The 25801-nt window shown below is 42.1% G+C and overlaps 1 pseudogene; it reads right to left on the reverse strand.

Annotated features, from left to right (window-relative positions):
- Positions 1-16371: 16371 nt before the first annotated feature.
- On the reverse strand, positions 16372-17530 carry LOC127677669 (transmembrane protein 248-like; annotated as a pseudogene).
- Between the last annotated feature and the right edge of the window lie 8271 nt (positions 17531-25801).

Below are 25801 nucleotides of genomic sequence, written 5' to 3' on the forward strand. Positions count from 1 at the left end.
GCTTGGAGGGAAATATTCCATTTGTCTTATGTCTTTGCTCCGCCCCTGGGATTTTCCCAAGCACACATCAGGTACACATACACTCCTGCTGAAGGAATACCACTAGGAACCATGGGCAAGAGAGGAGGTGATTATACCAGGAAACCACTGGACAGTACAGGAGAGAAAGACACCACCCCAGTGTGGGTTAGAAGATACAACAATGAAGAGTGAACTGTAGGCTCCCCGCTCCATTTCCAAGAGGAACTATGGATCACTGGTCAGACTTTAACTGGACCAGGAAGATGCCCTTTGAGTCATCTTACAGAATAATTTTCACCAGGCAGGGAATGTGCTTGTGCTGACTGTGGTCCAGAATTAGAGAAACAAACCCACAAACAAATGGCAGAGGCAGCTCTCCGTGCCTGCTTCAATTTAGAGCTAGCTTGGGCCAGTCAGCTTTGCAGTTGAAAGAAAAGTAAAGAAAGTCCCAAATGACAGCCATAGGCTCAAGCCAAGCTTGGGCTGTCAGCTCATAAGAGGCTCTTTAACAGGGTGACTTTGACTAAGTGATATTTTGATGAATTAAATGCAAATGAATGAGAACCATGTGTGGCGAATGCAGATTACACCCTGGGAAGAGGGCGGAGGTCACAGGAACAGAAAATCCTGGAGTTTCTGCTAAAAGGACCTTGGTAAATATCTAGTAGCAGTTGTTCCCAATCTGCTTTTTAAAATCCGGGCATTGTTCTGGGGATATCCTGGTCCTCATTTACAGCTGTAAAGGAGCTCAGCTTGTCAAGAACTCTCTCTCTGGCAAACTGAAGCCAATTCAGGCCAAGGTAGAGATAACTGCAGTTATCATGATCTCTTTCCCCTCTCCATCATTTGGGAGTTTCTATGGAAGCACACAAGCTAAGGCTTGGGGATTTCCAACTGAGTGCTGATAAAGGAAATTGTGGGTAGTCCAAATACTCATGTCACCATGCATGATTTGTGTCCAGGAAAAAATATTGCAAACTCACTTCTTCCCTTAGTGATGAGTTGCTTTGCATCATGGCAAGGGAGTTGAGGTCCAGAAACCTGTGGATCTGGGTGAGTAGAGACCAGGGAGGTCTTGAAGGTGGGAAGGGTTGCAGAAGTGAAGTTAGGAGATGCTTATAATGCAACCACCTTGTCTAAACCTCTGCTGTTTTCCTTTCTTCTTCTTCCCCCCCCCCGCCCCTTTTTCTTTTTCTTTAAGGTAAAAGAGCTGAAGAATGGATTGGAAGGCAAGAATAAGACCTGGAAATACCACGCCCAATTATTATTCAGTAATGTAAATATATGCTCAGCCAGGAAGCAGTCTTGGAGGAATCCTGGTTTTACCTGCACAGCCCTTTCTAAGTTCCTTTTGCTCTGTTGTATACATCATCTCAGCATTTCAGCAAAGCACTTAAAAGGAGCTAAGTGCCTTGTCCACATTACTAACACAACCATTGACTCCTTCTAAGCCTCAAGCTGTATTAAACCACGTGCTATGTACAAGACATGATGCAGGGCCCCAAGGCTGCAGGACAGCAAGGTATGGCTTGTGTCCCTAAGCAGCGTCGTTTTTAGGCTTTCCCATTCTGTGCTCTGGCTGCTTTCCCTCGGCCCTTCTCTCCTACACAATGAAGGTTCAGGGAATCCACATGGCAACTGTCATGGGGTGTTGAAGTATCCCATTGGTTCTAGGTTACCCAGAGAAATATAGGACTCCAAGTTAAACTTGAGTTTCGGATAAACCTAATAGAACATCCTAGTGTTCTTTTGTTGTTCCTTTGTCAGCTCTTTGATGGGAGCTATGGAGTCTGCTTTCCAGACCCAATCTTTTCCTGAGCACATTTTCCTTCTACCTACTCTTATCATGGTTCCTGCCCCCATGTCTTAAGACATCTAGCATTTTCTCTTAGCCTGATATAAACCCTTCAAGAGTTTTTTTATTATAAGCCTCCATTCTAATTATGGAGCAAAGTCTGTTGCACTGGAAATAAGCTCTACATGAGGGGTGAGCAGGAGCTCTGATGTGGCCTTAGATCAACACCTCTGTGTCCATTGAAACTGAGTCCAGGTGGAGATCAGACTGTAGTCAACTGTCTCATGCACTCTCTTGGTTTCTGTGACGGTAATTTCCACTGTCAACTTGACTGGACTTGAAATCACCTAGGAGACATAATTCTGGGCATGTATATGAGAGTGTTGCCAGACAATTGCAACTAATGTAAAATGAGGTAGGTAAACATAATGCTCTTTCTTCTAACTCCTCCACGATGCCAACCAAAACCTGGTAAGAAAGTCTACCATGCTGGAGAAAGGCTCCTGAGCTTCCTCCTCCCTGTCTGGGAGCAGGGCTTCCCCTGCTTACTCCTACACTTCACTTAGGCTGGCATCAATTTTAAGAGTTCCTCACCTACAGATATCTGTCTATCTGCATTTTGTGCAGTGCTTCTTAATGATAAATGGAGATCAGCATCATCACAAAAGACCAGCCGAGGCATCCAGCCTCATGGACTAAACAATTAATGGACTCTCGTTTGTTAGATTAGGTGGCCCACAGCCTGTAAGTCATTCTAATAAATCCCCTTTCTAGATAGATAGAGATATGGATTCTATAAGGGTTGTCACTCTAGACAACACTGACTAATACAGGGTGCTCAGTGGAACAACAGATGTAGAAAATAACTTGGCAAAGATGAGGGTTCTCATCAGCACCATGTAGAAAGCCAACATCTAAGGGCATCTTAAGAGAAACACAGAGAGGCATGCACAGAAGTAAGTCATGGGCAGAGTCGATGAGTAAATGAGACAATCTAGTGTCTTGAGTTTCAATGTAGACATGAGCTGGATTGTTCACACAATAAACTGGCGACAAAATATTCAAGAATATTCACACAAAATTCTAATTCTGCAAAAATGAAGTAATGAGAGGTATATCTATGTGATTCTGAAAAATAATATCCATAAGGAGGAAGATTATAAAATAAGTCAGAAAGTAGGCAGTGACTTTATTTCATGCCTATGTTGTGTGCTTAGGAAAACCAAGAAAACCAGCACGTATGCATTGGAATTATGAACTAAAAATTCAAGGTAAGGACATTGTGAATATTCTCAATGATTTCTTCATTTCATGGAGTCCTGTGTACTTCTTTACCTTTTTACCATCTAACAAACTGAACAAGATGGGTTTTTTTTTTCAAATATTTTACCCCAAGCTGCTCCTTCCTTATTGCTTCTTTTGTTTTATAAAGTGACCTCTACCCACCTTTCCAAACACAAACTGGTACTTGGTGTTTGTTATCCATGCCCACTAGTGTGTCAGTCATATTTCCAGCTGCTTCAAGTGCAGCCTTTCATCCTACCAAACTACAACTATGATAGAAAGCCAGCAAAGCATTTCTATACTGGGGCTGTGCTCTCCGACTTGACTCCAGCATCAGGTCCAGCACTTCTTGTGTGATCTCCAGCATTGCTGCACAGGTTCTCAGTGATTCTTCCTCTCATGGTTGTTTAGGTGCAGGTTTCTGCCAGCTTTCAGGGAGCTTCAGTGTTGGCCAAGGAACTTCTTTGAAGGGGGATCAGAATTAAAGTGTCTCCATGGGACAGTGGTATGGTAACCTGGGACAGTTGGGATTGGTGTGAGCTTTGCTCATGTGCACTGTAGGTTTCTTTTAATCTTAACATTCTTTCATCAGAAGAATTGCATTTGAAAACTCAAGTCTTAATCTAAGAAACAAACCTCCAAAGAATGGTGCTAAAAAGTCAGGCTCTGACCACCTGATAACAGTGTTGGCACACACATGAAGATTTCATATATTATCACAAACTACATTGGCATAGGTTGCTGTAACACCTTTGAGGGATGATTTATTGATTCCTGTTAAAAGTAAAATTGCACATGCTTTTCAATCCAACAAATCCACTTCAAGGAGGATTCCAGCAAATGTAAACAGTGAGAACGTTTATGTTAGCATCACTAAGTCCAATGATAAATTGAAAACAGCCCAACTCTCATCCAACAGTTGAAATAATAAAGGAATTGTGGAATATTCTTATAATGGAAAAATAATAAAGCAGCAAATTAAATGTCTAGAACTATGTGTGTTGGAATGAGTAAATACTAAGTAAGTACTATATACATATAAAATGTCTGGATAGGAAAGAGTCTCTCAAGCCCCTACCCTTAGCTGAGGAGTTATTAACTATTGAGAGTAACTTCCTTCAGGCTGTGGCCCTTGTTACTTGATCATGCTTCAGAGGCAGGCCCTAATCCCACACTAGACTCAGTGGGCTATAAAAATTTACAGTTCAAAGTGCATTGCATGTATGCACGAAATACTTGAAGAGATAATAAGATATATTAAAATTATGCTTTGCAATGAGATGTTTCATCTTTCTGGAAGGCTTCAGATTTGAGAGCTAGCATTAAACATCACTTGTCAATGTATACACACAGAGAAATACAAATAACTCATTGGGAACACTAAGCTCAGACAGTAAAGAGTCAGGGTGGGATGAATAGGAAAATAATGAAGATAATGAAATAATGAAGACAGAACTCACTCGGAGACTCTACATGTCTCTACTATGTTTTTATTCTTATTGTGGAATAATATAGTGTTTTATGGTTTTAAAGCAAACATCTTATTTCATTAGTTGTATCCAATAGTGGGCATTTTCCAATACAATCATAAATCTATTATCAAACGTACCAAAATTCAATGTTTTAAGTCATCCAAAGTATGCAGCATATTAAATCTATACAGTGTCTTAGAAATATCCCCTTTTACCAAGATGGCCTTTGTTGGCTGGATGAGGCTCAAATCTTGAGCTTAAGCAGAGCCTCTTGCTTCAGCCTCCCTAGTTCTGGAAGGAAGCATTTTTTTTTTAAACTAAACTTGTACAAATCTGAATTCACTTGAGTTCTGCACTGTACAATTTATGGAAAAGTCACAAAGTGCCTTAGATGGAGAGCAGGGTCTCTCTTTGCCCAACTCTCATGCCTGGCCCCAGGCACACCTGCCTCCTCATTCCCTCCCTGTACAAACTAGATCCCTGGGCCTTGCTGCGCCTTCATTCTGTGCTCCCCTGCTTGTGTTATCTAACCCATCCTTCAGTGTCGCTGTGATCCCCACACAGAAAATGTGAGTGTGTGACAATTGGTTACATTCTAATTCATATCATTTTGGCAAGAAAACTTCCTGGATTGAACTGAATATGCCCAACACACCATCTGGAAAGAGGAACAATGTTTTAGTGCTGGGAAAGATGAAACCAGATAAAAGATGGTGCCAATTAGCTCCCTAGATCTATTGTCTGCTATCTAGTGTCCAGCAGAATTTTTGCTCCTTTTTTCCTTTCTCTTCCTTTTTAAGATAGTTTATCTATCTATCTATCTATCTATCTATCTATCTATCTATCTATCTATCTATCTACCTATCTATCTTATTTATTTATTGATATTATATATCAATGGAGGCCCCATTCCTCCTCTCCTCCCAGTCCCACACTTACAAATCCCACCTCCATTACTCCTCCCCTTCTCAGAAAAGGGGAAGCCCCCCCCCCAACTTGTGTGCCGCCCCACCCTGGAACAGCCCATCGCCTCTACTCTGTAGGCCTAATTGTATCCTCTCCCACTGAGGCCCAACTAGGTTCTTCAGTTAGGGGAAGGGGATCCAATGACTGCCAACTGAGTCAGAGACAGCCTCCTATTTTAATTATGAGTAGGTATGCCTATTGTGTGTGTGTGTACGTGTGAGTGTGTCTGTGTGTATCTCTCTGTGTGTGTGTGTGTGTGTGTGTGTGTGTGTGTGTGTGTCTATCTGTGTGCACTGTGTTAGGTTTCCTGCAGAGGTCAGAAGGTAGTATTAGATCTACTGGAACCGGAGATATAGATAATTGTGAGAATTGGGAATTAAATTTCAGTTCTTTGTAAGAGTAGCCGGCACTCTTAAACATAGTGCCATCAGTCTTGACAGGCTCTCACACTGTAGCCCAGGCTAACCTAGAACTTAGTGTGTAGCTTAAGGTAGCTTCAAACTCATGACAGTCTTCGTGTCTCAGCCTCAGAAGTGCTGAGAGTAGAGCGTGAACTAACGTGCCAGGATCCTAGCTGCCTTCATTTACCAGTTTCAATTATTATTGATTATTTCCTGGATTGATGATTTTATTGGATGTTAAAAATTGTGATTTTAAAACTCTATCGTACCTTCACTTAATCATATTTAATTATTCACCAAAAAAGGATTTCTTTGTTATCTGCAAAGGCTTTTCAGTTACTTTGAAATATAATGCCCATAAGGAGGATAGAAATCACACTCAAGTGAGTCAATTCTCAGAATTAGGAGTTAGTGCAGTAGGGTTTTCCTTCTTTAAAAAATCCCAAACAGATAAACAAACAACAAAAATAAAACAAAATGAAAAACAAAGGGCTGGGAGGAGCTTCAGAAGAGCGTTCATCTCGCAGGCAGGAAGCTGTGGGCTTGATGGGTTTGATGCGCAGCACTGAAACAAGGGAAAGTTCCAGAGGGAAAAGCATCCCTGGGATGATGTCTTACTGTTAAAGACACTTGATGCTCTTGGAAAGGATTTGGGCTCGATTCACTACACCTTCATGGGGGTTCACAACCATCTGTTATTCAAGTTATATAATATATATATAAGCAGTTGTTAAGGCTTTATGAAACTGGTAAATAGCCAACTGACTATGCTACCCTTTTCTGAATTTTGAATATTTTGTGTTGGAATTTTTAGTTGAGCAGATACTTTATTAAGCTCATATACTTGAAGGGCTCATATGATGACTTTTAAAAATTAGCCTACATTTTAGAGATAAAAGCTATATAAAAGTTTCAGGAAGGCAATGAAAATTTGTGTAAGAAAGAAAACTAAAGGTAAAAATAAGGACTGGAAGAGGTCCAGAGTGACCAGACCACCAAGCCCATGTGGACTGAGGCCATTGGAGGCACACCCGCCCCAGAGAGGGTCTAAGCTCACAAACAACAGAGTCACTAAAGGTTGTTCAGAAAGTCCACGTGGAGGAAGGAGAATAGACCGCAGGACATGGCACCCAGGTAAGGAACCTGGACGTGTCAGCCAGGAGCCGATGGAGGAGACTGGAGAGGACTCATCTGTCACAAGACTTAAGAGCTAAAGGACACATTCAAGGGGTTGCTATTTAAGGCGCTGAGGAAGAAGGGCCAGCACGAGTTTGGCTAGGCAGAGCTGTATTCAGGTGGCACTTGAGGGGTAATGAAGAGACTTGGCCAGGGGTAAAGGGCAAACCTCTGGGGACAAGAAGCGGCTTTTGTTCCTTTTCACAAAATGGTATAAATACTTGGTAATGGGGCTGCAATGAGGATTGGGTGGGATGGCTGTGTTGTGACATAGTAGGTTTTTTTTTTATTTTGGTCACTGGTGATACTAAAGCTCCTGTTAATTAAATATGTGACATTATTAAAATATGCCCTGTAATCTCACGCACCAAGAACTAAATTCCCAATATAAGCCAGCTGGCAAGTGGTGTCTTTGATTGAATAGTGCCCTCTGGAGACTGGGTTGTCACCACTTTTCTACTGGGTTAGCAAAGAAAAAACTCAGGACTCCTTGCTTCTGTGTGTGTGTGTGTGTGTGTGTGTGTGTGTTCATGCACGCGTGTGCATGCATGCACACACACTGCCTTGCCCTTCTGCCTTCCACTCTGGAATAATGTAGCAAGAAGCCCCTTGCTAGATGGTGACCCATTTATGAAGCAAGGAAATAAATTTCTTTTCTTATAAATTATCCATTCTACAGTATTCCGTTATAGCAGCACAATGCAGACTACAGCAACAAGTGATGACCAGAGACACATTTGTACCAGCTTGTACAAATGCCGTGTTTTGGCATAAAATAAATTCAAGTGCGGCAGGCCATTGCTTTGGTCATCCAATCAGAAATTGATTTTCACTAAAATCATATGTGTGATAACAATAAAGAAATGTATCAGTGTCAACACATTTTTATGGACACCTTTATATGTGCATAAAGGCTCAGAATTATTTCTATGTTTTACAAAGAAGAACAGAGGGAAATATCTGAGAGTAAGATATTGGAACTGGTCCCCAATTCCTCATTTGTAAGCTCCATAGGCATGGGTGCACGCTAAGTAAATGTTATTTCCACAGAATTTCAAGACAGATGCTAGTTTAATGTTTTATTCATAATAATTTTATGAATATTAGTTAATTAACCTAACTCTGGCATCAGCTAGATTTGGAGGGAGATAAGGGAAATATAAAACCTAAAGAGCTGCAGATAGGGCACAAAGATGGCAGGAGATGGGAGCAGGGGATTGCAGTGCTCTCTCACGCCCCCTAGCTGTGGAAGGAGTGGTCCAAGGTGACCCAAGTAAGAGTTACCCCAATCAGTGGGGGTGATCTTCTTGCTGATCTCCATGTTCTTAGACTCAAAGTGCTCTGAGGGCTCCTGAAATGCTCATGCCCTGACCACATGCTTGCCTGCCAAATACTGGGCAGGGCAGTGCAGATAAAACACTGGGAAGCATTCGTGCTTGGTCCAGCACCTGCCAAGGACAAAATGCTAAGACCTGTATGCTTGAGGATGAAGTTCATGTCCTCAAATCCCCCCCCCACATGGTCTTGCAGTCAATACCATTAAGGCATGTGAAGTTGCACCCTGGCATATGAACTCTAAAGTATTCCTCTAAAAGCAGGAACCCTTTTTTTCCTGTGCCCAGTGCACAAAGGTCTGCAATCTTTAAAACATCATCATCAAACAACTCAAAGGGGGCGGCCATCAGCTGTGATGTTGACTAATGCTGTGGAACTAACGAACAATAGCTGAGAGCAAGCAGCTATGGGAGACACTGGCCTCCACAACGCCTGTCCAGGATCTATGGCTTTTTGCACATGCCAGATAGAATAACACTCGGGGACACATCACCATTGACTATGCTGCCCCACAAATATGTCACTGAAAGCTTTTGGGAACATGGGGCATCCAGCCTGTCCCATCACAGGCATCCTGCTTATCAGCTGTGAGAAGTGAATGCCACAAAGAACAAAGAAACCGCTGAGAGATGTAAGGCCAGCCATGAGTCTAAGCCTGACATCCTCAGAAAGGCTTTGCACTGCATCCCTGGAGGGCTCCCAAGGGTGGACTCAGGAGCCCTGGGGTCTTCTGGGTCCTGGGTCCTTTGTTGTTCTTGGGGTTTCTATTTCTAGAATGATTTCTATCCCTATTTCTAAGATGATCCTCGCTTCTGAGTTCTAGTCCTCCACCTCCTTCAGCCGTATAAACCCCATAGCGTGAAGCAGCAGCCATTTCTGATCTCAGCTGGTAGCAAGCAACTGCTCATAGCATATTTTTTGATGGCCCCCTTTTGTACTTTAAAAATTTCTCAAAGTATCATGATCTCTTTACTCACATTGTCTGGGACTCAAGGAGCCGTTTTCATTTTTATGCTAGAGTTCACATTAACTTTGTGGTAACCTTAAGTAGGCATCTCGACCTTTTATGTTTTGTTGCCAAAATCCATCTTGCTTTTCCTACATGGGCATAAAAATAGTACAAAAGGAGGGGCATTGCCATGTCTCCACCACACACACACACACACACACACACACACACAGACACACACACACCACACACATACACAGATACATAAGACACACACACACACAGTAGTGCTAGGACAGCATTTAAAAATGAGGAAAGTTCTACCAAGGACAGTAAAGTCAAACGAAATTCTTAGCCTAATAAGCTCAAATCCACATGTGGCTTTTCCACCCTGTAACCGTGCAGCTGGGGCAAACTATTACACTGCTTAGAGTTTTGCAGCTCCCTTTTCTATACCCATACAAACATCCCAACCCTGTAACACTGTGGAGTTGCATAATAGCATCAAGCACCATCTCCTGCATCCTTGCATTAAGCCAGGCAGCAAGCAAGGCACTGAGTGCTACATCACTATTTCATTCAGTTCCCACACTGACCCTTCAGAGTATTCATTTTAAAGATGAAGACATGAAACCAATCCACGGCTATCCTTTAAAATGATGGAGACAACGTCCAAAGCCTCTCATTACTCAGAACCCGAGATGGTGGCATGTACGGAATGGAAAGCGTCCCATGAATGGGCGCCCTGTAGGCTGCCTGTCTCCAGAGCGCTCTAATGGCCCTTGCTTCTGCTGATCTCACTCAGCATATGGGTCTCTAAGCCTCAGACACGTTTATTTTTCTTTCTTTCTTTTTGAAAGCTCAAAATAATTATTTTTATTTAATAGGCTGCAATGAACACCAAGATTCAAGATGTTCATTTCATACCTGATTCACTCCTTCTGTACTCTTGCACATGGAAATGGTTCTTCAGCTATTTTTGAAGGACTAGTTCTGTCATTAATGAATAGCTAATGTATATAGAAAATAGAAGTGAAATATTAGAAGATTCCACAGCAATGCATTTCTTGAAGTTTGAACACAGAAATGGTGGCCTCACTGGGTCTTTTGGGAACATCACAGCTTGCTGCCCTATTTGCTTCTTAACATATGTGCATATTGACATGCTTCTGTCTATGTGGAAAGTTTCTATGTGTCCATCCACCTGCTTTCTCCTGTCTGTGAACCCTTCCGTATCTGATTCTCCTTACTTTGCCTGGAACTGTATCAAGGGTTTATAGTTTTTTGCCTTCTTACACCACTTATCTTTCTCTGCACTCCCCAGTCTCTTTTAACCCTACATTCAGCCCTTCATATCTGTAGAAGGGATCATGTGGGAGCAACCATGGCTAAAAACCTACGTTTATATCGAATAAAAAAAAAATACAAAAAAAAAAAAGATCACAGCAGCCCTGAACATGTAGAGAACTTTTTCTTACCATAATTTCCTAAGCAATGCAGCCCAGCTGTGAATATACCATCACCATTGCATTGGGCATTATATGTACTCTAGAGATGATTTAACCTGTGCAGGAAGGAGGTATGGAAGTTACAGAAAAGTAATGTGTTATGAGAGGGAATGTCTGTGGATTTTCATGCTCATGGTGGCAAGGATTCTGGAAGTGAGATTAGGTGGGATATGTGCAAGTCAGGGGAAATTGTGGCTGTGTCTTGGTTCCAGCACCTCCTGGTTAAGCAGGGCATTAGACGTGGGTAGCCAAGAAAGCTGCAGCTGAATTGCAGTACCCATGTCTCCCGATGGACAGGAGGTCCCTTTGTGCTTAAACCTCATTGAAGGTGCATTTAGGTTCCCCCAGCTATATCAGAAATGGGTGCTACAACTCTCTACTAGCTGACAAACATACACACTGACAAAGAGCTTCTATCATCAAAAGACACCAGCTTCATTACAATCCAATTTGCAATGTGGTTTTGGTCCCTCCTTTGGAATTTTTCAACAGGACCACAAGATGGATTTTTCTAAAAGGGAAATTTTGTTCATCATGATTTGAGAGGGGAAAGGACCTTATCCTTACTGATACTTCAGCCACCTCATAAATATTTATAAAAACACCTTTAAAATGACTAACACAGAACCCACTGCGTTGCTACCTACTCTAAATATTTGAGTCCGTCTGCTCCAGGGTCTCTCTCCAGCGTATTGTTTCCCTTTGCTTTGTTAAATAAACTGTTTACACTGTCTGTATCTCAGCAAGGACAGAGGAGCTGAGCCAGTGGGGTGACTCTCTGTGTATGACACCTGCTGCACAAGGCTGATGACCCAAGTAGGAAGGAAACAGAAGGCCATAGTTGTTTAGACATATGGCTGGTGCTAGACATCCCAGGGAGCTATGAGCCAGCATAAATGGCTAGCTAGTAAGCAGTGATGTAATTTGTTATAGGTCTATTTTTGGAAGACTGTTACTTTTGTGTGATTTTGTAGAAATATGCCCTTGAGATTAGAGCCTTCATATTTGCCTTTGACAATCTCTCTGTCTTTCTCTGTCTCTCTCTCTCTCTCTCTCTCTCTCTCTCTCTCTCTCTCTCTGTGTGTGTATGTGTGTGTGTGTGTGTGTGTGTGTGTGTGTGTGTATGTGTGTGTCTGTGTGCATATCCAAGATCGTGTGTGCCCACCTCTGTGCAGAATATATATACTGGTGTCTGTGTGTGTACCTGTGTCCACCCTGCCTGCTGGTGTCTGCTTGCCTAATGTCCTTTCTGTTGGTGAGCAAAGCAAATCTTTCCTGCCCATGACATCTTAAAATCTTTTCAACTTGAAGTCTTCAGTGACCCTTCTTCCCTGACATCAGAGCTTGGTCCTCCCAGTTTTCTACCCCAGAACCCATGTAAGCCAGATGTGGCGGTGTGCACCTGTATTCCCAGACCCCCATGATAACGTGGCAGATGGAGACAGACTTTCAGGGAGGCTCCAGGCCCAGCTGCTCCGGACTACGTAAGAGGGCAGAAAGCATGAAAGAGCGTGCCTCAGCAAGTGGTAATAAAAACCAGCTCCTGAAAGTTACTCTCTGACCTCCATATGTGAGTGAGTGGACATGCATAAGTAGATAAATAAATGTAATAAAAACGTTTAATGAATACATATTGTGTATAGCCAGTGATGAAATTTAAGCAGGAAACATCTTATTGCGAAAGAGGACAAAGCTGAAGAGAAAGTCGTCCGTAGTCCAGGTCTTCCTATTACCCTTTTGGGAAGAGAAGTCTGGGGTGGTGAAGTGGGAGACTTCCTCTCTCAAGAACGGCAAACTCACTGCTGGACACAGCCTTGCCACGAGGTTGGCTAGGAAAGAAGGAATGGCGGTGGGGTATGAGTGCATTTGCTCGACTGATTCCAACAAAGGGAAGCTTAGACTTAATGGTAGATGTTAGCACTCCACATGTGTTTGTGATCTATTTTGTAGTGTGTTTAGGATATTTACTGTCACAGCCCAGGGAGGTAAAATCACGTGTATTGGTCATTTTCTTTACAAGTATTTTCAAGAAATTCTATGACTGGGGAATGAACTTATACTGTAGAAGCAGAGTCCTAGAAGGCCACACCCTTATTTCCTCTTCCTCATCTGCACCACTTACATCTCCAGCTTTGATCAGAGAATGGTGAAATTCCAAACCCTTCTAGTGATTTGTGCTAGCCTAAGTCTCCAGGCATCTATGCCTCACAGCGCATGTTCTATGACTTGTCCTTAGAATATCACTGAGGTCGTCTTCCCCCAATCAGTCCCCTCCTGCTCACAGATCACACATTTTTCTCAGTCTTTTTTCAGATTCTCCCACCTTTGGCAATCAATTGAGGATTTACTTGAAGGTTGGTGTCCATCTACTCTCTCATCCTCTCAGGTTCCCATAATTTACCAAATGTGACTCAGAAAGTAGTTATGGATTTTTACCATTGTCTGTACCAGCCCTTCTTGAAACTAGGAAGCTGGGCTCCAAACAGAAACCAAGATTTTTGTTAATTCCCCTTCTGAGAGGCTTAGTTCCCTCCCATCCGACTATGACTATCAGAAAGTGGCAAAATGCCAGAGGTGGAAAGGAATTGGGGGCTCGGTGCCCCTTCTGTTGCCTCTTGACAGTACTGAGCCTATGTTGGACACAGAGCCACTGACAATACAAAGTCCTTGGGTGGTTCTGTATTCATTGACCCTTAAGCTCCCTTGTCTTGGCAAGATTAGAAGAAACAAGCGGTGTACCACATTGGCCTCATGTTCCAGGATTTCTATTCTTCAGAAAAGAAACTCCAATCCCTTCTGGCCATGGTCCAGCCATGTTTCTTCTTATTCTTAATCTCTCAATATCATGATCCTTTTACCCTGCATCAACCTGAATTCCAAGGTACCCAAGAATGCCACACCCCTCTGGACAGCTGAAATTCAGCAATTTCAGCTCACTCTCACCATCGTGAATGCAAAGCTTCCTGCAGAATGGATATGTCCCAGAGCCTTATCAAACAGCAGTCTTGGTACTCTAGACCACTAAGGATCTAAGACTTGAGCTTTGCACCAAAGTTCAAATCTCACTGTTTGACCTTGGGGATATTTATCAGTGCTTCTGTGACTTAAGATTTAAGATATGCCATTATTCTCATAGGATATGTGAGGACTTCACTGGGCAGTATTACAATGTGGTATTATCATTTCAAATGATTGAGACCATGGAAGTCACTCCCCAAGGCCATTTTGAAGATTAAATGAGAAACAAATGTGCTTAATAACTTGTTGCTAGGTGGCTTTTTCTATTCCTTTAGACATGGACACCATTATAAATGACTCTGTGAACAGTTTCATGGGTCAGTTGAATAATGCGATTTAAGCAATTAACCAGAGTTTAATGCCAATTTGCAAATAATTTTGTAGAGTCAAAGTTTCCAAAGCACAAAAGTCATCTTAATTCATTGCATTAACTGCCACTCATTCATTCATTCATTCATTCATTCATTCGGTCATTCATTCATTGACACATAGCACAAGAAAGAGTGTACATACTGTGAAAACTGCAAGGAATTTGCCTCAGGAAACAGTTTGTTCGGATGACATCAGGCAGGACACACAATCTTAGTTATTCATCTGTAAAGGAGTTGTGACAGTTCTTTTATGTGTTGTATTGGATACTGGTGGACAAATCAAACAACTGGAAATATTTTGAAAGCTGTCACATATATTGTTTAGAAATTAATTCTTGCAGAGATAGTGGTCATAAATGCAAACCAAACTGCAAAGAGAAGGTTCACAAGGTAAGCTAATAACTGTGCCTACATCTTTCAGTGCCATGGTGGCCCAGTGAAGTCTGTAAAAATGATATTTTACAGACAGAGGCAAAAAAAGAAATGTCTCCTGGGAATAACAGAACTCTCTGTAAATTTAGAAGCTGAAAAATCTCACCTGGCAATTTACTATACTCTCTTACTTCCTAGCTATTTAAGATGGGCCCATAGTTCTCAAGTAGCAGTTTGCCCTGACTTCCTCCTTTTCTCTCTTCACGGGGATTCCTATGGCCTGGTTGATAATCCGGTCTTTGAAGTCCACTCACTGACCGCCAAGCTCCCTTTTAAGAATTGCAATGCTTTGCCTCATAGTCATTTACATAATTACAACCTTCCAACCACACACAAATTTATATGGCTGTGCGTATGTGTATGAGGATGGCTCTAGCACTCTGCTACTGAAAGCATTGATTAAGTCAGGAAGTTTTGTTTTACAAGGTAGAAGGCTAAATATAGATAAGGATTTCTCACAAGAACTTGTTAAGACCCAGGTGGTATAAGAAACTTCAAACTCTTTGAAGGTTTACTGTAAACTATGAGTGACACTGTATTCTAATCAGGAAGTTTGATGGCATCTGTAAATTGATCCTCTGTATCTGTTACATGAGAAACTTTGTACCTGATTGATTTTGCATTTCCTTGTACCAAATGGTTATGATAATTGTGCCTCTCTCACTGGCTACATCTTTTGAAGTGGTAATACCAACTCTTCCTGTATAAAAATCCTTGCTTTAGACCTCCAAAATACATTCAGATTCAAACCTCCTCTGTGTGTGTGGTTGTTTCTGTCTGTCATCTCAGCCGGACCTGTGCCTTCCTGGACCAAAGAATCCTGGTTATCCCATGGCAGACTTTGGTCTGTAACATTTCAGGTCACCTTGTTGATGTTGGTTTTCACCTAGGCCTTTTAGGTAGAAAGAAGTTGATCAAGAGGATGACCTAGCTACCAATTTGTTAAAGAGTAATGTATTTCTTATTCTTTGACAGTTTCCCACATGAGAATTTTAGTCATTTCCCTTTCCTGTTAGCTGGTCTCATCCCCCTCCTTCTTCCAACAAGTCCCCCTTCTAGGTTTATTTTCATGTCCTTTCTGTGTGACTCACTTATACTGAGGTTGCCTGCAAAAGCTTGAATGGGGACTATGGACTGGCCTGGGCAACTTATCAGAGGCTACAACACTGAAGAAAGTGATACCCATTCCTCCTGTGCCCACTGGGGTCTCACAAGCCTTTCTCACATTGATGATGAAATGCTAACAGGTCCACCTTGGTCCAGGTTCTTATGAACCACACTTCAGTGAGTTTGTGAGTGCAGTGGGCATGTCATTCCGGTCTAGGAGACATTTTTTATTGCAAAGTACCTCCTCACCCTCTAGCTCTCTCATCCTTTCCACTTCCTCTTTCTTACCATTTCCTGAGCCTTCAAGGGGTTGATACAGATGGCCCATTTAGGGTCAAGCATGCTACCATCCTAAAACGTAATTTTTAGACCAAGACATGATGCAAAGATAAAATAAGATACCAGCAAAGATTATTTCCAGTACATTAAGTAATGAAAGAAGCAGTGTGATATCACAACTAGTCAACGGGGAACTGAAAGAAAAAAATGTATTTATTCTTTTTTTCCAGATCAATGTTTATAAAAACATGCAAATCAGTTACAGGCACTTGAAATGTCTTTGGCTGGAATAACCCAACATTACTAGATCGTGTATTCACAGAGTGGCCAGGCCCTGGCAGATTCAACAGGCAATGATCATGGTTTTTGGTCTCTCAGAAAATGGGGAGCTGTGGGATTAGGCATCAGCCAAAGCCACCTTCTCAGGGCAAAATTCAGGATTGCTCTGCCTCAGTTTGCTGGGTCTGCCTTTGATAACTGCATAGCAGAACATAATTATCACCATCATGAAAATGAAATTACTGGTGTGCATGAGATTCAGGTTTATTAATGAGCAGTCGTCTCAGAGCAAAATTCAGGATTGCTCTGCCGCAGTTTGCTGGGTCTGCCTTTGATAACTGCATAGCAGAAAATAATTATCACCATCATGAAAATGAAGTTACTGGTGTGCATGAGATTCAGGTTTATTAATGAGCAGTCGTCAACCAGAACAATAACAGAGAGTTTGTGATTTAAAGCTTGGTAGACTTTCCCAATGGCACCCTTATAACACCAGAAAGGATTGTAGTCTTGAGCCTATTTCCTTTTGGCATCTCTGGCAGTTGTGAAGATCTTGTGCCATAGTATGGCATTGCTGTATGTGTCAGGGACACAGTGAGGTTGCTGATCGTTGACAGGAAAGACTCTAGGGGCAGCTGTGAGGGTCATGCATGCTGTGAACACCACCTGCTCACAGTGGCCATGGAGAGCACAGTTATTGGCAGCAGGCAGTGTGAAGATGATGTCGATCTCTTCATGGACTTCCCTGTATGATAGTCCAATCTGATGTCCAAGGATGGGGGAGTACAGGTAACATTTCGAGAGTACCCTCCAAAGGGCTTGAGAGGATCTAAGGTCAAGGTAATGGCTACTAAAATATTGACGGGGCCTGAATCCTCCAGGGACGGGGGCAGCTGGGTGGACATTGCGACCTGCCCGATGGTCATGATGCTCTCAGGTGCAGTGGTATCCTTGAAGAGAGGCTTCAGTGTCTCATTTTCTCAGTCATTTCTGGGACTTAATCTCCTTGATTTTGAAGAAATAGCCTAGGGTGAGGAAGACGATGGCCATGGCACTGACACTGATCATAAAAACCACCCATCATGACCATCTGCTGATGTACAGCCTCAGGTTCTCCAGGGGATTAATGCTGAACATGCTTCTCATCAGCCATAACTGCCCCACAGACCGGCAGCTCTGTGGACGCCTATGGCCTGGCCCTGTTCACTCTGAGGCGCATTGCAGGCCCCAGGCTGCCCCACACCACTCTCTGCCGCTCCAGAGACTGTGAGCAGCTTCTCCTGGCCGAAGCAACTACCGAAAAATGTATTTATACAATGGAAGTGTACTAGCAACCATTCTCTATGGGAACAGAACCAGTAGAAATATATATGTGAGCTGAGGAGATGTCTCTGTAGGTAAAGGGCTTGTTGTACAAAGATAAGGCCCTGAATTCAGCAACAACATAAATGTTGGGTGGGTATAGTGTTCTCTCTATAATCCTAGCATTTGAAAGGCATAAACGAGGAATATCTGAGGCAAGTTGAATAGCTACCAAAGTGGAATCGGTGACCCCTGAGTTCGAGAGACCCTGCCTCAAAATGAAGAATAATCAAGGAAGAAATTTAACATCAATGTCTTGCCTCTCTGTGCATGTGTATGAACACCTATATGTACACATGTATATATTCACATGTGAATTCACATATACACATATGGATACTGTACATATACAAAATATGTGTGTATGTGTATTATGAATGGGATTTACTGTATTAGTGTATGTGGTAGAGACAGGATAATCTAATAATGGGTATGTATGATCTGGAGAGGTAGAGAACCCAGTAGTTGTTCGGTGGACCTTGGTATTCAAAGCCTAGAAGTTCCCTGGAGAGTCACTGGCCAAGGAAGCTGGAATTTGAGATCAACAGAGAATTCAGGGGACTTGGTGCCTTCTTCTAGCCTCTGAAGGCACTATATGTATGTATGAAAACACACACACACACACACACATCTTCAAAAATAGCTGTAGAATGTCTCAAGGAAAATACAGATAGAATAATGAATCATATAGGTATACCTACCATCTCTCTGTCTGTATATTTTCTATTAAAACTTAGGAGACAAAACCTCCTGGTTGAACTAGGCAATATATTTAATCCAATAACTTCTCTACTTTTTGGAGGTATTATTGCTTGATTTATATAGAATTGTGGGGTAACAATTGGCTTAAAATGCTGTTATATTAAAAATGGATTTAAAAATGACAAAATTTCCAATCCATAAACATTAGTGGTTTCCGAAGCGATAGAAATGTTTATTGCTCAGATTTGATTACTGTATATCATACGAGTATATAGACCCACATATCATTATGTTACCCCTAAAGATGCACAAATATTTTTATTTTAATCATTTAAGAGGAGGAGTCTTCCAAAGAGCCTGTGACCCATCATCTTCTAACTTAATCTTTGGAAACAGGCTGGGGTGGGGCAAAGAGGCAGATGTTACATCAAAACACTTAAGTTTTACATAGGGGGGCATTAAAAGTGAACAGAGAATACATAACAATACCTTTATCTTCATTCAGTCACACTCTGCACATGCTGCCAATAGTGCATAGTTCTGCTAACTCCAGGATGTATAGCATACATGCCTGAGGAAGACTGACCTTCACAATCAAACCCAGACAGCAGCTGCCATGGGCTGAAGCCATTTCCAAAGAGTTTTTGGGTCACCTCATAAACAATCTTCACAATGCATCGTAACAAAGGTTACGAGGCATGCAACACATCTCAATACCAAGACACACACACACACACACACACACACACACACACACACACCATCAGAAAGGAGAACATATGCCTTGCGTAGCTGCTGCTCAGGGGCTTCCATCTTACATGCAGAGGGGAAGTAGGAGAGAGAGGCATGGAGGGAACCGCTGGGTTCTCAGTGTGATCTTTGTAACCACTCCATCTTCATTACTTAGAAAACCTGACAGCAGCAAAATAAGACAGTGAAAATTGTTCTCAAACCTCGGAGCAGCTCTACAGTCAGTAGAATTGTTTGGAAGGTGTATGTTTACTTTGGAGAAAAATACAATGGAGTATAAAAGGTATCAGACAAAATATTCCAAGAGCATTTCGCTGGGACCATTTCCAATCATCCTCAAACAATTTTTCTAAGTTCTAATAAAGTGAATAGAATGGCCATACACTTTATAAAAATGTCAATTTTTACAACATATTTTAAATATATTTAATAAGGTTAGGAACATACCTTTTTTGTTTCCAATGAGTAGACTCATTTGTCGCTATTGTGAGATGTCTTCTAGGAGACAGGTCAAACATTTTTTTTTTTAATCTAAAGCCCAACATTTGGTCAGGAACATAATGGTCTCCATCCTAATGGTTTGGGCCGGCAAATGTAGACATGCTCTATGTACATTAGCCCATTTATTAACTCCCAGGATGTCCTGTATAAGGAATAGAGGATCTGTACCTTCAAAGGGGCTCTGATAATTTGAAGCCAAGATTCCCAGTGGGGTCTGACACAGTCCTCATGTTCCATTAATGAGCCACTCCTTACCTAGTCTGGCCTGGCCTCAAACATGTAAACTTCCTGCCTCAACCTTCTGGGTACTGGGAGTATACTATGTCATATGACCTGTGTCACTCTGCCTGGCCTACATATACAAGTCTGAGCAAAGAGCATTTCCCCCTGTCAAGGTGCCTCCATTCTCCTGGGAAAGACTTTACAATAAAATGTAAATGGATTTGAATAAACTCTATTAGTTATTAATATAACCAGGAGCCCCCAATAATCAGAGCAGAGTCCCATGGATTTTTTAAATCAAGTCTAGCACAATTATTGGGGGATGATCTCTAATCCACATTTCTAATCGCTTAGACTGTCTGCATCCCAGCTGCATTGCTCAAGAACTTGCTGTTTGAATTTTGCGCAGGCGACATCTGTTCCACGCACATTTCCTTAGAGTCCATGTCTGGTTCATCATGTCTAATGGAGACTTCCTTTTCTCTCCGACTTCCTCCTCTTTCTCCTCATGGTTCCTACCTGCAACCTCCAGCCTAGTAACTGAACACACCACCTCTTTCTATTCTCCCTATAACTGGCTGTAGCCACCTCTATTTAACCAATAGTTAAATAGAGCAAAGTTTACATGGCATCACTTGTGTGCATGAGGATCTGCTTGTTGGGGGCAAACAGATCATGGGGCCAGTTTTTAGCATTTGAATACATGCCAGCGCCAGACAAACAATAAAACATGAACTACTGTACATTGTAAAAAGGAATAAGGAAAGGTAATATTTTCAACATAGAGAATATTCACCATGATAGTCTAGCAACACTGATTTTGATATATTATCGGTTGAAGACTCATTGATACTCATTGAGCTGAGAAAATGTTTTGAGCATGAATTATGTTTTAGACACTTAGGTTGGGACTTACATGGCTGAATTGTAGAGTGCTGTGGGTCAAGAAGATTTTTCTAGGAAGAAAAACAGTCCACACCATAAACAAGGGAAATCCACAATGATTTTAAATTCAGAAAACGTGATAGCTTGGGCATAAACATAGAAGAAATCAGGGGATGGGCCAGGGAAATATTCAGCAATGTATAGACTGCTTAGGGATGTGTCTTACTCAGGTTTCTATTCCTGCATAAACATCATGACCAAGAAGCAAGTTAGGGAGGAAAGGGTTTATTCAGCTTTTACTTCCACTTTGCTATCCATCACCAAAGGAAGTCAGGACAGGAACTCACACAGGGCAAAACCTTGGAGGCAGGAGCTAATGCAGAGGCCATGGAGAGGTGCTCTTTAACTGGATTGCTTGCTTTCTTATAGAACCCAGGACTACCAGCCCAGGGATGGCACCACCCACAATGGACCCTCCTAACCTTGATCACTAATTGAGAATATGCCTTATAGCTGGATCTCATGAAGACATTTCCTCATGGGAGGCTTCTTTCTCTGTGGAAACTCCAACTTGTGTCAAGTTGACACACAAAACCAGCCAGTGCAACTGACCTCTTGTCAACTCGACACACAGAACACATCACTATTAAGCCTCAACCCTTACTTTCTTATTCAGTCCCAAGATCTAAATAACTTTAAAAAGTTCCACAGTCTTTATAAATTCTTACATATTAAATTTTCAATCCCTTTGAAATATCCAATCTCTTTTGAATTTCAAAGTCTTTATACAATTCAAAGTCTCTTAACTGTGGGCTCCACTAAAATACTTTCTTACTTCAAGAGGAAAAAATTCCAGGCAGGGCACAGTCACAATCAATAGCAAAATCAAACTAACCATTCAATCTCTGGGATCCACTCATGATCTTCTGGGCTCGTCCAAGGGCTTGAGTCTCTTCTTCAGCTCTGCCTTTTGGAGCACACACCTTGTCTTTTAGGCTCCAGCTGCCTGTACTCTACTGCTGATGCTATTCTTGGTGGTCATCTCATGGTACTGGCATCTCCAAAACACTGCTGTCTACTGTTGCAATTAGACTGCACTTTCACAAATAGCCTCTCATAGGCTCTTTTCATGGTGCTAAGCCTCAGCTTCAACTTCTCTGCATGACCCCTTCAGTCCTGGGCCTTCAACTGCCACTGAGGCTGCACCTTCACCAATGGCCTCTCCTGGCCTTTCACAGTGCCTAGCATCAGCTGCTACCCCTTCATGTTTCAAAACCAGTACAACCTGGGTGACTCTTACACATTACCAAGTCTGGATACCAACACAAAGTACAACCCTAGCTGTCTCTGAAACACAGCTTCTCTATGCTCTCAGGAAACACTTCCCAGAGAATTTCACTTTAGTGATGCTGGTCTCTTCTTTATCATTGCTAATTTTTTAGCTCCAGCTAGCCAGAATCAATCATCCCAATAATGCAAAGGTTTAATTTTAGTTCTGGTATCTTGTTAATCACAGCTGATTCTTCAGCCCAAGCTAACCAAAACAACAGAATCTTCACAATCAAAATACCAGTGGCCCTGATAAGAATCTTTAATATTTCCTCTGAAATTTCACAAGCCAGGCCTTCATCAGTTGCACTGTTCTCAACATTATCTTCAAAGTTCCTACAGAATATCCCACAGGAACTCAACATTCCTATGGCTTTTCTAGCTCAAAGTTCCAAAGTCCTTCTATAGTCCTCCCCAAAACATGGTCAGGCTATCATAGGAATACCCCACTCCCAGTACCAGTTTGTCTTAGTCAGGATTTGCATGAACAAAACATCATGACCAAGAAGCAAATTGGGGAGGAAAGGGTTTATGCAGCTTACACTTCCACGTTGCTGTTCACCACCAAAGGAAGTCAGGACAGGAACTCACACAGGGCGGGAACTTGGAAGCAGGAGCTGATGTAGAGGCCATGGAGGGGTGCTGCTTACTGGGTTGCTTGCTTTCTTATAGAACCCAGGACTACCAGCCCATGGATGGTACCACACACAATGGGCCCTCCCCCCCTTAATCACTAATTGAAAAAATGCATTACAGCTGGATTCATGGAGGCATTTCCTCAAGGGAGGCTTCTTTCTCTGTAACAACTCCAGCTTGTGTCAAGTTGACACACAAAACCTGTCAGTACAGGGCTTAACCCTTAAACCTTCTATCATTAAAACCATTACATTAATAACAACTGGTTATTGTTGAAGAATTCATGGGATACCCATAGAAAATAAAGACATGTCCTATTGATTATATGAGAAACCTTGAATGACAAAGGTAAGTGGAAGAGATACTTGGCATAGAATAGACACATGCTCTTTCTCATTGTTAGTTGTCCATAATTAGGACCTCTTTGCTGCCAAGACAGTACTGGAGATTGAAGGAACTCTTAGTGAGCAGTAACTGCCTCTTGCACAGCACCATAGTTGAAAAGCGTGCTTTTCATCATCACCATTGTAAGGGTTGGTGAGATAGAATGCACAGTGAAAAGGGAGATTTTTTTTTTGAGCAGTGCCCTTTGTACTCTAGAAATGATATTTGGAGGTAGGCAGCTGCATTATTACACTTATGAGGCATTATGATTAAGAGGAATAAATCTGCTTTTACCCCCTTGGCTCTGCAGTTTACCAGATGACTTTACTATCAAGCTTTGGTCTATAGCTCCTGCATATAGAAGAAAGTGTTGTTATCCAAAAAGGCTTAATCACAGGGTCTAATGAAATGGGACAATGAGTGCGTTGGGGACATGTGGCATCTCCATAGGGTCACTAATATCTTATGTCAGGCAGAGTCTCCTGGGAATTTTTAGTTTACTTGAAAGTTGGGGAAGGGGGAGCTCTCCCTGTTACAATTTGGGCCCACAGTTTTGGAGTACAAAAGAGCAAAATAGCTTACTTAATGGCTAGAATGTGGAAGAAAAAAAAAGAGGGAAGGGGATCCTTTTGCTCTCTCTACAGGCATGTCAAAGGCCTACTAGTAGGCTTGCCTTCTAAAGATCCCACCACCTCCACTAGCACCATGGGAGGAAGCTAAATCCTCAGTACAGGGGCTGGGGGCTGGTGTAATCACACCACAGTCCATATGTGCATCTCCTTACTCTCGAGCACTTAGGACATAAGCTTCCTTCCTGTGTTGTTCTGAGTCATTCCACATGGTTCAGAGCAGTAGCTCTCGCTGTACTTGTAGCTTCAAGTCACTCCATTTTATAAAGCTATACCTCTGGCCTAAGTTGTTCTGCTGTGAGGATAAATGCTGAAGAAATTTGACCCACATCTCATGTGTGCAAGTCAACTGCCAAGCCCTGTTCAGCATACTCGGTCACAATATTGATATGAAACCACAGCTCTCATCTTAAAGGAAATAGGAGATCTTTTATTCTGGATCCATGGTAAGTGAGCCTGGCCCAGAAGTACAGATTTAGGCTACCCCTAATATTCTAATGAGAAAGGAGTTTCATGAACTTTTATACTCTTACAGAACACAGAAAGTCATAAATCAAGGCAAGTTTAAAATACATTGGTTAGTACATCGGAGAGTACAGCAAGATGGAGGAAACTTTTCTCTAAGCCTAAGATGCTATCTGACGACATTTTTGGCTTTTGAGCTTGTAGTTTGATAAAGTTTGGCAAGGAATGGCTGTTCTGAACCCAAGGTTAGATAATTAGCTTTTGGACCTGCAACATTCCAATCTCCCCACAGTACTGCTGTTCTAATCAGTCTATCCATCTCTGCACACAATGTCTTTCCAGGAATTCTCAACCACAATATGAAGAAGATGCTCCTACCTTTGAAATTACCAAATTAAATCAGGAATGAGGGGACACGTGGCTGAATAAGTCACAAAATAAAGAGGCCTGTGAACTTAGCAACAATGGCAGTATACCCCCTCACCTGAGAGCAGAAAGGGAGAGTGCCCCAAGACTAAGACATGGAAGGGGTGCGGATACACGTTTTCTTACTGTAATTTTTGTCTGAAGAATTGTCATAGCAAAGAGCTATGACTGCAGGCTCAGTACAATCACTGTTCTGCCTTCCCAGAACATACAACCCATTTCAAACATAGAGTACTGAGCCCCAAACGGGATATCTGTGTTATCCACTCTGATGTCCAGGGAACAGAAGAGGAGTCAGAAAGAATGTAAGGACCAGAGGATGGGGAGGAGTGCTGGTAAACACTATCTTTTGATGTGACCTGGACAACAATGGACTCAAAGCAACTGTAGTTATCAGCACAGGATCAGCAGAAGATTGGGCCCATCAATACCCCATCGCACATGGAAGCGAGACTCTTGAAGCCCTATCCCTTCCCAAAGAACAGCTCATGGCAAGTGAGCTGCCAAGGGAAGGGAAGGGGGAAGTCATTTTTCTCAGTGTTGGAGCCAACGGTAAGTTACCCAAACTCTTGTATATCACCCCTTCCATGCCCATGCCATCAATTTTACTTAAAATCACCACTGAGTCAAAAATAGACATAAAAGATGGAGGCGGACTAGTTAGCAAAGCAGATTCAGCAGGAGAGGGGAGTGGGACAAGACAGAATAATATTAATAAATGTGATCAAATTATGTTGTATACACATGTGAGATCACCCCAAGTTCCTTATTGTATACGTGTGCAAATTTGTTAAAAATAAATTTAAAAACAAAACAAATATCTGCAATGTGGAGCTGCATCTGATCCAGAAATCTCTGTGGCTGTGGTTCCTAAAACATACCTGGTGCCCTGAAGAGACTTATTTGATCTTCATCAGCTCTCTGCCTGTATCTTCAGAATAGCCTGTCTGAGTCCTGCAGCTTCCTTAATTCTATCTTTGCCATTCTGTAACTCATTATGTGAAGAGTAATTCAGACTCTGAGAACTAGTTTCAGTAAATGCTATTGATATCTTAGTTCTTGTTCTCTTGCTGTGAGGAGACACCATGACCATAGCAACTCTTATAAAAGAAAGCAT

Source organism: Apodemus sylvaticus, chromosome 2 (genome assembly GCF_947179515.1).
Source record: "Apodemus sylvaticus chromosome 2, mApoSyl1.1, whole genome shotgun sequence".
Lineage (NCBI taxonomy): Eukaryota > Metazoa > Chordata > Mammalia > Rodentia > Muridae > Apodemus > Apodemus sylvaticus.